Source organism: Fukomys damarensis, unplaced genomic scaffold (assembly GCF_012274545.1).
Source record: "Fukomys damarensis isolate Sample0158 unplaced genomic scaffold, DMR_v1.0_HiC HiC_scaffold_7, whole genome shotgun sequence".
Taxonomy (NCBI): domain Eukaryota; kingdom Metazoa; phylum Chordata; class Mammalia; order Rodentia; family Bathyergidae; genus Fukomys; species Fukomys damarensis.
The window spans coordinates 30,511,338-30,524,934 of NW_022900919.1; positions in this window are offsets into that span (position 1 = coordinate 30,511,338).

Sequence of the window (13,597 nt, forward strand, 5' to 3'; positions counted from 1 at the left end):
TTTTTTTTTTTTTTTTTTTTTTTTTTTTTTTTTATACTGGGGATCAAACTCAGGTCCTTGTGCTTGTGAAGTAGGTGGCAGAACCACTGATCTAAATCCCCGGCCCCATATTCCAGAATTTTATTGAGAATTTATTATGTGCTCTTGGAGTTGGTTCCTGCTTTAGCATTTGCAATCTAGCAAAGAATATGGGCACATTAAAAAGGAACTTGAACAAAATATGAGTACTGCATATCACCTACTTGCTCAACAGTTACTGAAAATCATAATGTCCTAGATAATGGAGATTATAGAAAGTGTAGATGAATGAATAATGTTGGAAGCAATTGCCTCCTTCCAGAGGGAAGGAGGTGTGCTAGTTGCCTTTGCTTTTAAACTCAGTGATTTTATGGGTTGTTAGTTCAGGCAGAGCACAGTGGAGATGGCTGAGTGTTGCTCCCTAACATCTTGAAAGATACTGAGGCCACAAGTGATGTCATGTCTGGGATTGGAGGCATCCGAAGGCTCCTTTGCTCACCTGTGTACAACCTGGGCTGACACCTTCAACTTAAAAGCAGGCAGATTTATTTTGGCTTACAGTTTCGTGGGTTTCAGTCCAAGGTCAGCTTGTTCCAAGGCAGAAACATCATGGCAGAATGGAATGGCCGAGTAAAGATGCTCATTTCACGGTGGCTGGGAAGCAAAGGACAGAGAAAGAGTGCTAGTGGGAGATATACCCTCCAAAGTCACTCACACACTGATTCGCCTCCATCTGGGCCTTACCTCCTGAGAACACATTCAGCTATAGACATCAGTGGGCCAATGTACTTATGAACACAGTGCCCCATGATCCAGTCACCTCACCAGGAGACTCAATCCAGTCAATTTGACAATTAGGATTAACTGGAAACCCCATATCTTATCTTTCACTCCTTCCAAGGATTAATAACAGTTGACTTTTTTTTTATTTTTATGCCAGGGATCAAACTACTCAGGACCTCACACTTGCCAGGCAGGTGCTGTGCCACTGGGCTACATCCCCAGCTAGTTGACATTGTTTGAGTACAAACATATATATTAAAGCCTTGAGTAGTCTCAGCAACTCTATGAGGCAGGAGTTACATTATCCCCATTTGCAGACAAGGGACGGAGGTAAGGAGAGTTTAGTACCTTGTCCAAAGTCAGCCATGGTGGGTTGGGTCTCCATCTCCATGTCAGGCACAGTAAGGAAGTGGATCCCATGGAAGCCAGCAAGATGCAGAGTATGTATGGAGATGCAGGGAGCAAAGTTGTGGGAACAATTCAATCTCCCACACAAGAAGAAGGCCTGGAAGGAATAGTACAGTTGGTATTTTACTGCCACCAATTGGCTAGGCTGTGCCTATCACGTCATAATTTCAGTGCCAATGGCCTTTCATCTCAGCCTCTTCTCAACTCTCTAAGCATGAATTGTCAGCTGTCTGCACATTTCTATCAGTTGATGTATGGCCCTTCAAACTCAGTGGGACCAAGCTCATCATTTCCTTCCCCATCATCATCCTATCTTTTGTTTCCCTCCCATTTTCTCATCTCCACTTACGGCATGAAGTTCTGATCCATCTTCAACTGCTCCCACCCCCAACATGAAGTTGCTTTCAAGGCGAATTGATTACATCTCCAAAATATCATGTTTAATCCCAAGGTTATTTAATGCTGTGGCTCTTGTCTTATGATTGTGTGAGTCCAGAGTCCCCTGTGAGGCATTTTTCCCTGCTGACATCCCTCAAAATCCAGGTCCTTATGTGACAGCCTGTGCATTTGCCCCATGCTTCTCAGCTGAGGCACTGAGAACCATTTCTGTCTGGCATATAAATGGCTCAGACCACAGTGAAGACCCCAGGGGATTAATGGACCAGGAAGTGGGTCAAGTACTCCTTTAGGGACAGATACTGGTGTTAGCACTTTAAAAATTTAATTTGGCAGTTCCTCCAAATCACTTGTATTCTCCCCAGTGTCACGCTAGCAGGCCTTCCAAAGAAGCAGCCTTCCCAACTGTCCTGAAATAATCTGTACAGGGAGCCAGCTGCTCACAGAATCCAAGGCCAACTTTTCAAGGGCCTGTGCCAGTTTCGATGTCTGCATGGTGTATGTTACAGGCTGTGTGGATTGGAAGGGAGGAGGTTACATGTGTAAGCCTGGGTGAGTGGGCAGGTGGCATCTAAATTGCCCAGGGCAGGGGAAAGAAGTCCAGCCAAAGAGAGGCATGAGAGTCCTAAAAACCTATAATTGGGACACATTTTTGAAAGACTGCATTTAAAAGGAAACCAATTCCCACATTTGCATCAACTATTAATGACTGCCAACATTTGCCAAAATCTTAATGGGTTTAAAAGCATTTCACATATGGGATCTTACTTAGTCCTTCTACAAAGTGCATGGGAAGCTCTTATTATCCCACTGCATGCCTCTCTTTCAGAGTATTTGTCACAATGACAAGTATGCATTTCTTCTGAGACTGTTTTAAAATGACTTTCCTATTTACCCATAAGAACCAGGAGGACAAAACCTCGAGTGTGTTTACTCAGCATTCTCTGCCCAGCATTTACAGCATTACCCTCGTGTTTATGAGGTGCTCAGTTAGTCTGAAATGAATGAAAGAATTCTGTTTGCAAATAAATGGCTGCATAAATGAGGAGGCAATATAATTAGGATGATTGTGTCAAAATATCATCTAAGGTAAAACATACTCTGGACAAATGTGCATCCAGGACTTATGAATCCCTCTTAATGAGGAAAGATCCTTGTCTCCCCCCGCCCCACTTTTTTTTTGGCACCGGGGATTGAACTCAGACCCTTAGCACTTGTGAGGCAGGCACCGGAACCACTGAGCTAAATCCCCAGGCCTCCTTCTCCTTCTTTATTTTTACTTTATACAAATGTTCCAACAAATTTTTTTGACTTTGAAATAATTATAGATTCAGAAGAAGTAACAAAGAAATAAGGAAAGAAGTCCATGTCCCCTACATCCTTTCTTTTCCAGGGTTGAAATCTTGCATAACAATAAATTTAAAAAACTGTATTTTAAGAAAAAGCCTGAAGGTGCAGTGAACCATACCTGACCAAGCGCCATCTTTCTTCACCATGGGACTACCGAGCTCCATCTGAAAAGGCTCCTGCCATGACCGAGAAGCTCCCTGCTCCACTTACCCCAGTGAATACAGAGATCAACTGACAGAGTTCCCAGGAGTTGCACAGGTGCATGTGGACCTGGGCCCCAGCAGCTTATGTACTTGCTCTCAGCTTTGGTTCCTTCAGCTTTCCGTGGTCTCCCACACTGAGCTGTGCCTTGGTATTTCTATGTTTCTGGAGCCCGAGACATTCACTCTCAGAGGTATTAGTGGTAAGTTAAGGAACAACTTTTCTCTCTTTTGTGATGAGTCTAATGGACGGAAAGGTGATGCTCTGGAGCCTGGGATGTCCATTGGATTGCCCTCTCCTAACAAGCAGAACCTGGAAAATAGTGGACAACTCAAAATCCCAATATGCTTTTCTTCTCCTGTGTAGCCATAACGTGCTAAGCAAGATTGGTAGACTGCTCCATCTTCCACTCCCAAACTTGGTGGAGTTACACCTTCTCTCCTCCAGCCAAATCACAGCCTCCTTTGCTAGACTGGGATGAAGCTCAAAAATGGTTTCTTGAAATCCCAGTGAAATGTCCTGTTACCTTAGCCTCCATTCCAAGGTGTTGACATTGCTTATTTGTCCTCTATACTCCTTCTTCCAGCAAACTGGAAGATAACAGCAGTGACCATGCCTTAAACAGTTCTCACAGTAAATGTGTGTGGACTCCGGGAAGCATGATTTAACCTATGTTGAATAGAAAGTTTTTATTTGAAATGAGAACCACCCTTCTTCATCAGCCAATTAACCTGGCTATTTTGAACCTTAGGCCCATCCTTCCCTCATGTCTCAGCTCCCCTGGTACCTTCTGAGCATTTTCTAGGGAGTAGAATAGGCATCACTGGCTTTCTGGTATATTGCCTGGTGTCCATATCCCCACAGCTGCTGTGGGTCGGGGTACAAGGGAGGTACCAACTGCAGACCACAGCGGAAATAACTGTGTCATTGTGGTACAGAACACAGAGGCCCTTCTGGGTAGCTGAAGCTGCTGGGAAATTAGACCCGTACAGTATTGCCTGTGTCCATGTGTCCAGGGTCCATTCATTCTTGGCTGTCCCAGATAGGACTTTAAAAATTTTATGTATCTTAAATTATCTGACTTGATTGTCCACGTGATGATCAAACTAATTAGCATTTTGCTACTAGTTATGTATGCACGGTGGGCCGATCTCAGATTTTAAAAGGAAATTGGAACTTTTTTTTCTGGATTATTTAAGTTTTTAAATCATAAAAATGCAGACATGTTTCCTTTGGTTTATTTTATTTGTGTCTATTGGGATAGTTTGTGATATTTCTGAATCTTCACCCCAGGCAGACTGGTAGGGTCACAAAACCACAAAAGTAGACAGGCTGAATAATTCAGCTTTCATCTGTATTGGTGATTACCCTAGACACTTTTCAGCCAGGAAACAAGATGCCAAAAATGAAAATTAGAAATTCTTTGGGCAAAGAAAAATAAACTTGTAGATTTATTTCCTGAAACAATACTAAGTTGTATTATTTGGAGCATTTTTATTCCACAAATAATGTTGTCCACCCTACCATGTTAAAGTTTTGTAAACAAATGCTTATCTTCTCTGTAATGGGCGTTAGGCTGCAAGGGAACCCAGGACCTCCCAAAGCAGTTTGACTCTAAGATATGTTTTCTATCCTTCATTTCTGGTTTTGAAAGTCTATTTTTCCTGTCCATTCCATATATTTCCTTTGCTTTCTGTTAAGTGCATATTTGACTGACCTCATTTTAAGTTCCACAGATATAGGAGAACATTAAAAAATAAAATACACAATTCTGTCTCCTAAAGTGCTCATTAATTTACTGTTGACCAAGTTGGACAAAGACATTACCACTATAGAGGGAATTGCTCTGGAAGACCAGTATATTAACTATGAAATGTGCTCAATAATTACTCTCAACACCAACCAGCCTGATTATATGGCACTCTACATAGATACTTGTTCGACCTTGATCTGTGAAAGAAAATGACACCTGTAGATGAATGATACGGATGATTTGGAATTCAGCAATTTCTTATGTAACATGAGCCACAACTGATTGCTTTCTGTAACCAAAGATGGAAGAATGGATTATTTTGTTATATTGGTGATGATTATGTTCTGCCATGGATATAGACCCAATCTTTGTGGATGGACTGCAGCTAAAGTTGATAGTGCAGTAATCTAATGTTAGGTTTCTGTGGCTGTATGTTCCCAATCAAAGGATAATAACCCACAAAGTTACATGTAATCAGCCTCTTTTTATATTTCTCTTCTGGTGCATTATATCCTCACTCTCTTTGAGGTGATTAGTACTAGGACTAAATCTAGATAGACAGTCTGAAAGGCCTTTTAATATGTATTCAAATACAATGCTCTGAAAATTTTCTTGGTGCTATTAAATATCATTATATATCTCAGCCAAATGTTATTGGAATTTTCTTTCTCTTTTCCACGTCAGACAATATGTTCATGCTGTGCAGCAGAAGGAGTGAAATATTTATTTCCAAATTTATTTTGTGTTTATTTTATGTGTCATTTCACTCCTAAGTGATTGATCATTTAAAGCAAGGTGTTTGGCATCTCCAATGCTAACTCTCAGAAAAGGGAGACAGATGTTAAAAACAAAATCAAAACAAGTGTTTTTATGTTGTACTCATAGCAGCTTTACTGCGATTTATTTCACATATCATACAATTTATTCATTGAACATGTACAATTGAATGGTGTTTAATATATGCACAGAATTGTGCAACCTTTATATATATGAAAAACATCTTCACCCTCAAAAGAAACTCAGTACCCATTAGCAATCACTCCTATCCTTCCCTGCCTCAATGCCCTGGAAACTATATGGCAGTTTTACTAGTCTACTTTCTGTTTCTAGAGGTTTGACTGTTCAGCACATTTCACGTAAATGGAACCATATAATATGTGATCTTTTGTGGCTGGCTACTTTCCCTTAGCATAATGTTTTCTAGGTGCGTTTATATTGTGGCATGTATTATTAGCACTTCTTTTTATTGCTGAATAGTATTCCATTGAAAGGTTATATCATATTTTATCCTTCAAATGGCTATGGATATTTGGGTTGTTTCTACTTTTTGGCAATTATTGAATAATGCAACTGTGGATATTTGTGTGTATTGAGAAGACCTATATTTTTGTGTTTCTTAAATTTATACCTACTAGAATTACTAGGTCATATGGTAACTTTGTTAACATTGTAAGGAACTGCCGACTTGATTTTCAAAGTGCTAAACAATTTTACTTTCTCGTCAGCAATGAAAGGGAAGTTTCAGCTTTTCCATACCCTTGTCAACACTTGTTATTGTTGTTTCATTTTCTTAATGGCATCTTTTAAAGCATGAAAGTTTTGTATTTTCACAAAATCTAATTTATTTTTTCATTTTTCATTTGTTTTTGTTGTCATATCTAAAAATGTATTGCCTAGCTGAAGGTGAGTGAAGATCTTTAAGATTTACCTCCATACTTTCCTCTCAGAATTTAAAATTGTTAGCTCACATAGGTCTGCGATTCATTTTGAGGCAGTTTTGCATGTGGAATAGTGAAGGAGTCCCATTTCACTCTATTGTCTGTATAAAGCCATCTTTCCCAAGACCATTTGTTGAAATTATTATTCTTCCTCCCATTTGATTGGCATCACGTCCTTGTTGAAAATCGATTGACAGAAAATATGAAAATATGAAAAATATGTATTTTTCAATTTTCAATTCAATTCAGTTCCATAAATCCACATATCTCTCCTTATAGTGGGGCCACACTGACTTAATTATTGTTGATTTATTTTAAGTTTCTAAGTAAGTGTGAGTCGTCTGTTTTTTGTTCTTTTAAGATTTGTTTTGGCTGTTCTGAATTTTCATTTGAGAGTCAGTTTTGCAAAAAAAAAAAAGCAGCTAGAATGTAGCTTCTCTTTTCTTCATTTGATTTTTGTGTATGGCACTCAGGTAGGTAAATACAAGTTTAACTGTATTCATCAACTCATCTTCATCATGCTGTTATCTACAATCTATTGTAAGGCCATCTTTTGTTTCATTTTCATTTTTCCCTTTTTATTCCTAATTCTCATATGCATCTTCTTTTCCATTCTTAGGCACCCATTCCAATGTGCTGAAATATAACCCTCACATCACATATCCTGTAAAAGCAGTCCGTGATGTTTGTGTCTGTGAAAGTTTTTAATGTGCAAAAAGTATTTAATGAAAGATGATGTGCTTATGCATACCTATGCACATAGACACATGGGTATGTGTGGATGTTTCCTGGTTCCTGGTTGTTTTCTTTTTTCCCTTTAACATTTTGTTTTATCATATCATATCATGTTGCTGTTATGTCTTTAGTCTACTACTTTCTTTTACATTATTCTGTGATACATCCACCAATTTTATATATCTTGTCCCACTGTGATAGACACTAAATTGTCTCTCTTTGACCCCTGGTACCGCAAACGACACTGCAATGAAGACTTTCATTCATATTTTCTTATAAACCTAGCCAATAATTTCTCTGGAATATTCAAGAAAGAGATTTCTGCCTCTTTTGACTTAAACATATTTAATTTCATGAGATAGCACATATTTCTTTTCCAGAATGGCTGTTAGAGTTTACATTTCTTAGAGCAGTGCAGGCAAGTTCTTGGAATGTCTGCTTTTCCCAAACTTGAATTACTCTTACAAAAAAATGACCTTTTGCTATTCTTGGAGCAAGCAATTCCTTGTTTGTCATTTCTCTGATATCTAGTGAAATTGAGGTACTTTTCTATTTTCTTTTCATATATTTTCTGTCTTCCTGTGAGCTGTGTGTCCATATTTTTCATCTCTTTTTCTATTGTTTTTCTTGATTTTTCCTGTTGATCTGCAGGAGCTTGTGATTAAATGTCAGTCCCTTCTCAGTTTTAGATATGGCAAACATTTTTCCCAGATGACTATTGGCCTGTTTTTAATATTGTTATTATTATTCATTTTAATTGTTTCAACTTGAAAATATATAAGAAAGATCCTAAAGTATGGAAGATTGCAGTGTCCACCCTACTAGATCGAAAGGGGCCCAGAACCCAATGATGGTGGCTGCTAGTGCCCTGATTTCATGGTTCAGTACTCAATGATCTCCTCTCAGTGATTCTTTTACTATTTCTCCTCATTTTCATTTCTAGCCACTTTGTAAATAAGCAGTGATCACTGCATTTAAAAACACCAATGCAGGCTGGGGATTTAGCTCAGTGGTTCTGCTGCCTGCCTCACAAGTGAAAGGTCCTGAGTACAATCCCTGGTACCAAAAAGTAGAAAAATAATTCTTAAAAAACCATTAGTGGGATCTGTTAAGGGTGACTATTAATTTTATAAAAGATACAGAAAATAACAACTCTTGGTAAGGATGTGGAAAAATCTTCATGGATTGCTGGTAGGAATATAAAATGATATAGGTGGTTCTTCAACAAATTAAATGCAGCATTACCATATGGTACAGCAGTTTCACATCTAGATACATAACCAGTAGTACTGAAATCAAGGGCAGGAACAGATGTTTGTATGTAGATGTTTGTTTGTAGCAATGTTATTCACAAGAGACAACATGTGGAAACAACCCAAATACCCGCAAACCAATAGGTGGGTAAACAGAAGATAGTACATTCATATAAGGGATATCATTCAGTCTTAAACAGAAATGAAGTCCTAGCACATGCTGCAGCATGGATAAACTTTGAAGATATTCTGCCTGGTGAAATAAGCGAAAATAAATAAATATTGCATGATTCCATTTATATGAGGAAACTAGACTCCGTAGAGTAGTCTAATTCAAAGACAGAAAGTAGAACAGTGGTTGTCAAAGGGAGGGCATTTAGTGGGATTTAGTGTTCAATGGGTATAGATTTCAGTTTGGGAAAAGAAAAAAGCTCTAGAGGTGGATAGTGTGACGTTGTATAATAAAGTGAATGCATTGAATGTCACCAAACTGTATACTTTTTTTTTTTTCTGTACCAGGGATTGAACTCGGGCCCTTGCGCTTGTGAGGCAGGTGGCAGAACCACTGAGCCAAATCCTCAGCCCTAAACTGTATACTTAACAAAGATTGAACAGTAGATTTTATGTAGTATTTTAATACAATTAAAAAAAACATGTGTAGACAAGTTGATGGCTATGAATTAGAGCAATTTTGATTTTGACAGAAACATAGGGCCACAGAATCTTCAGTTGCTCATGTGGAGATATAAGAGGCTTGGTGGAAACCTAATGATTGGCAAGTCCCTGAATGGGAAGAATTCTTGTAATACAGAGCCAGTGATTTGATAGCTGAAAATCAGGGAGTAGGTTGGTGACAGGCTGTGATTTCTTTGTAGGCTAGCAGGGTTAAGCATGGAGAGGGAAGATTCTGAGAACCCTTCTCATATCTGTGGATGGGACAGTTTCAGGGGAACCCTTACTCCTTCAACAGTGTGCACATCCTCACAGTTCAAGCAAACACTTGCCACCACCATATCCACGTGTCTGTCTCATTTCTGCTGACTGTGAGCTCCCAGGGCTCTTGGCTTCTCAGAGGTGGCACCAGCATATTCCCCATTGTGCCTGGATTTGTGCTGCAGAGAGCTCTCTGCAGCTAAATGGGTGACTATAGCAATGTCTTTTTCGAAAGAGAGCATACCCAGGGACAAGATAGACTCAGAAAAGTCATTTCCTCTGGAAAGAGATTGGAGGCTAACTGTGGTGATGAACTGATCTATAATTGTGACAGGCTAATATTGTCCCTTGGTCCTGCAACAGGCTTCAAGCATGAAAGAACTCAGGAAACAATCTCTTTAAAAAAGATGAAGCACAGATAATGGTTTTATTTTGTCTGAACCCAATAGGAAATCACATTCTAAGCCCTTTCAATCACTTTGCGATGTCATTACCCCACTCCATCAGCACTGCTCATAACCTCTGACAGTTATAAGAAGACCTCCATGATGGCTTTTATTTCTGAGAAATGGATGGATTGGCTATTTGTATGACCTCGGAGAGGAAACATCTGCTAGCTGAGAAGCTGCCACACGAGCCATTCCTCTTACTGGCTGTGTGTGGGAGTGAAGCTGACACTTGGTTGCTGGAATTAGATCTCTTTTTGAAAATAGATGTATGGGAGAAAATGCCAACTCCATCGCTTTACCTCCCCCTTCACCACTCAAGTTCTGTCTGGTTCTGGGCTAAATCTCTCTCTGTACAATCAGCAAAGAAAGAAATGGGACTATGGGATCACTGTGAGCTTCATTAGCATCTGTCATCTCTTTAGGAGACTTCAGTGTCCTGGTGCCTGATGAGCCTGCTCTCATTCACGCCTACCATGGACTATTGGGGATTATGAGACCCAGAGAGGGCTGTGCTTGCGCTGACCCCAGAGAGAGGAGGACACAATGAACAATTTTGGTTTTCTTACTCTATTACTATTATTTTTCTAAATGCAAAATCATGCACCCAGTATAAGGCATATAAAACTTTGCACCACCACAATTCTCTCTAGAAAAGCTAGAAGCATCTCTAAACAGGCTTCCAGATCTAGAATCTGAGAATTAGCATATCCAACAACATAAAATGATCCTCTCTCTCACAAGGAAGAGATAGGGAAGTTAATCACACACAGATAGAGTGATGGCATATGATTTGATGAGGTCTAGTGAACTGTAGACACAAATAAAATAGATGGCAGCTTTTATTATAAACATTACACACATTTATATATTGTATGTGTGTACATATATAAGTTTATCACAATTTGTTTATGAATACACACATATCTATATACACAAATACATTAAACAGGTATAGATATATCATTTAAACCTAAAAAATCTTATGAAATAGGTAAATACTTCTACTCTACAAATGAAGCACCTACAGTTTTATGAGTTCAGCCTACTTGACCAAGGACACAAAAACTGAGATGGCAGTTCACATAACCCAGTGCATAGACAAGCGTTGATGTATCTGACCCCTACCCATCCCCTTTCATCAGGCAATAACATCTCATTTGGCCTTCCAGGACGCACCCTTTCCCTACCTGTGTAGCATTCTAGGGACTAGGGACTGTCAGTCAAGGGCCTATGCCCTCTTCTGTTCACAGGACAAGTAGGTGACTGGGCTCAGGTCAAGTATCTCTATCTCCTGGGAATCCATATCTTGAAAGGAGTAGCATAATGATGGTTGGTGAGGTTCCACTTTAGTATCTGTTATCTTGAGACATTGTCCTGTTGTTTCCTTCCCTGTCAGATTGTCTCTGCATGCTGTAAGCTCTCCTCTTATCCTTCCAATAAATCCCTTCTACTCAGGTAAATGTGTTCAGACCCCATCTCTAGGATAGGAACACTCATTCTTTTCCTGCCAACAGAGTTAGCCGCTGATGGTAACAGCCAAGTCCCTCTCAGCAAACTGTCCTCAGCCACACAGAGTTATTCCACCTACTTCTAAACCCTCCTTCCAGAGACACCTGCTAAAGGACAAAGGCTCAGCCTCCTTGCCTCAGTCTGCATAACTGGAAGGGCCATCCCAGCTCCAAAGTGCTCCCTAGAAGTGCACTCCATTGTAATTCCAATAGTTCAGTGTCCTGGCTTCCTCTACTCCCTACAGGTGCTGCCACAGAGAGTACAGAACATCGGTGCACATAGCTCTCCACAGCAGCAGAGTCCAGGGAACATGATCCAGGGTGCTGGGCCTGGCTAATTACTAAGACTCACAACCAAAGACTTGCAATTGATTCAGGTCAGTGTGCCACTGCATTAGTTTGCTACAGCTGTCCTAACAAAGTACCACGTACACTGCTGGGTGATTTCAATGACAGAAATCTTAGATCAAGCTGTCAGCAGGCTTGACTTTCTCTGAGCTCCCTGCGGCTTGCAGATGGTACCTTCTCTGTGTCTACAAATGGTCTTCTGAATGTGTCTGTATCACAATTTTTTAAAAATAAGGATAAGATAAGAGTCATTCTAGATTACAGATCACACCCCTCCCCAATCTTGTTTTAATTAGCTCTTTTTTTTTCTGTTGGCTACTGTTTTATTTTTATTTTTCCCCATTAAGTTTATTGGTACATTAAAAACAAACAATACAGTTACATTTATCAATGGAATCTTGTACCTTTACATGATATGTCTTGGTTCTTGTTTTTTCCCATACCCCTGCCCTCCCTTCACCCCCTTCACCCTTACCTATTTACAATATTTCCATTTTTTCCTGTTTACAATGTTTCAATTTTTTCCTTTTTTCACATTTTTTTCTTTTCCTTTATTTCCTTTCCCCTCCCCTTCCTGCTTTAGCCATTTTCTTCCTATTTCACATTTATCAATTATACCATTTGAACATTATTTACACTTCTAGTTTTTCACACCAGAGAAACTATCCGGTATTTACTCAAGTGTGTCCTATATAAATATATGAAAAAAATGTTTGACATCACTGGTCACTTGAAAGATGCAGATAGAAACAACACCTCACCCCAAAAACAATGCCCGCTATCAAGAAATCAACCAATAACAAATGCTGGCAGGGATGTGGGGAGAAAGGAACCCTTCTCCATTGTTGGTGGGAGTGCAGACTGGTGCAACCACTGTTGAAATCAATATGGAGATACCTCTAATAACTAGGATTAGAGGTCCCATTTGACCCAGGTATCCCTCTGCTGGATATCTTTCCAAAAGAATTAAAAGAATCATACCACAGTTATATATATGCACCCATGTTTATAGTGGCACCATTTGTAACAGCTACAACTTGGAAACAACCCAAATGCTCATCAACTGGAGACCGAATAAAGAAGATGTGGTTTTTCTATAAAATGGAGTACTACTCAGCCATAAAGAATGAGAAACTAGAAACATTTATAGCTAAATGGATGCACATTGAGGCTATACTCAAGTGAAATACATAGGGCACATTTGTTTTAATTAGCTCTTTAAAGACTTGATTTCTAAATACAGCAACATTCTGAAGTCCTGAGGGTTAGGATGCTAACATGAATTTGAGGGGGGACATGGTTCAGCCCATAACAATTTCTGTTCCCCCCAACCAAAAGCTCCCTATGGTTCCCACATTGTATGAGTCAGTATCTCCGCTATGATTAGCTGAGTCTGAATGCTCAAACCTCTCCTTGGAAAATTTGATAGACTGAAATAAGTAATTCTAAAGTGCAGTGAGTAATATCAGCAACAGCGCAGTATATGTCAAGTAGAAAGAGGAGCTAAGAGAAATTCATTTTAAGTGAAAAAGATCTACTGCTTCCTTTTTAACATGCAGCCAAAATATCAAATAAGTGAGGGGAGATGGATGATTCTGGGGGGCCAGGATAACTAGAAGTCATGATCAAATAAGTCAAGTCATAGGCTTTTTATAATAATAATTTTTTTAATTTAAATTGAATTTATTGGTACATTCTAGGTAGATAGTACAGTTACATTAATTACTGGGATTTTGTACCTTTA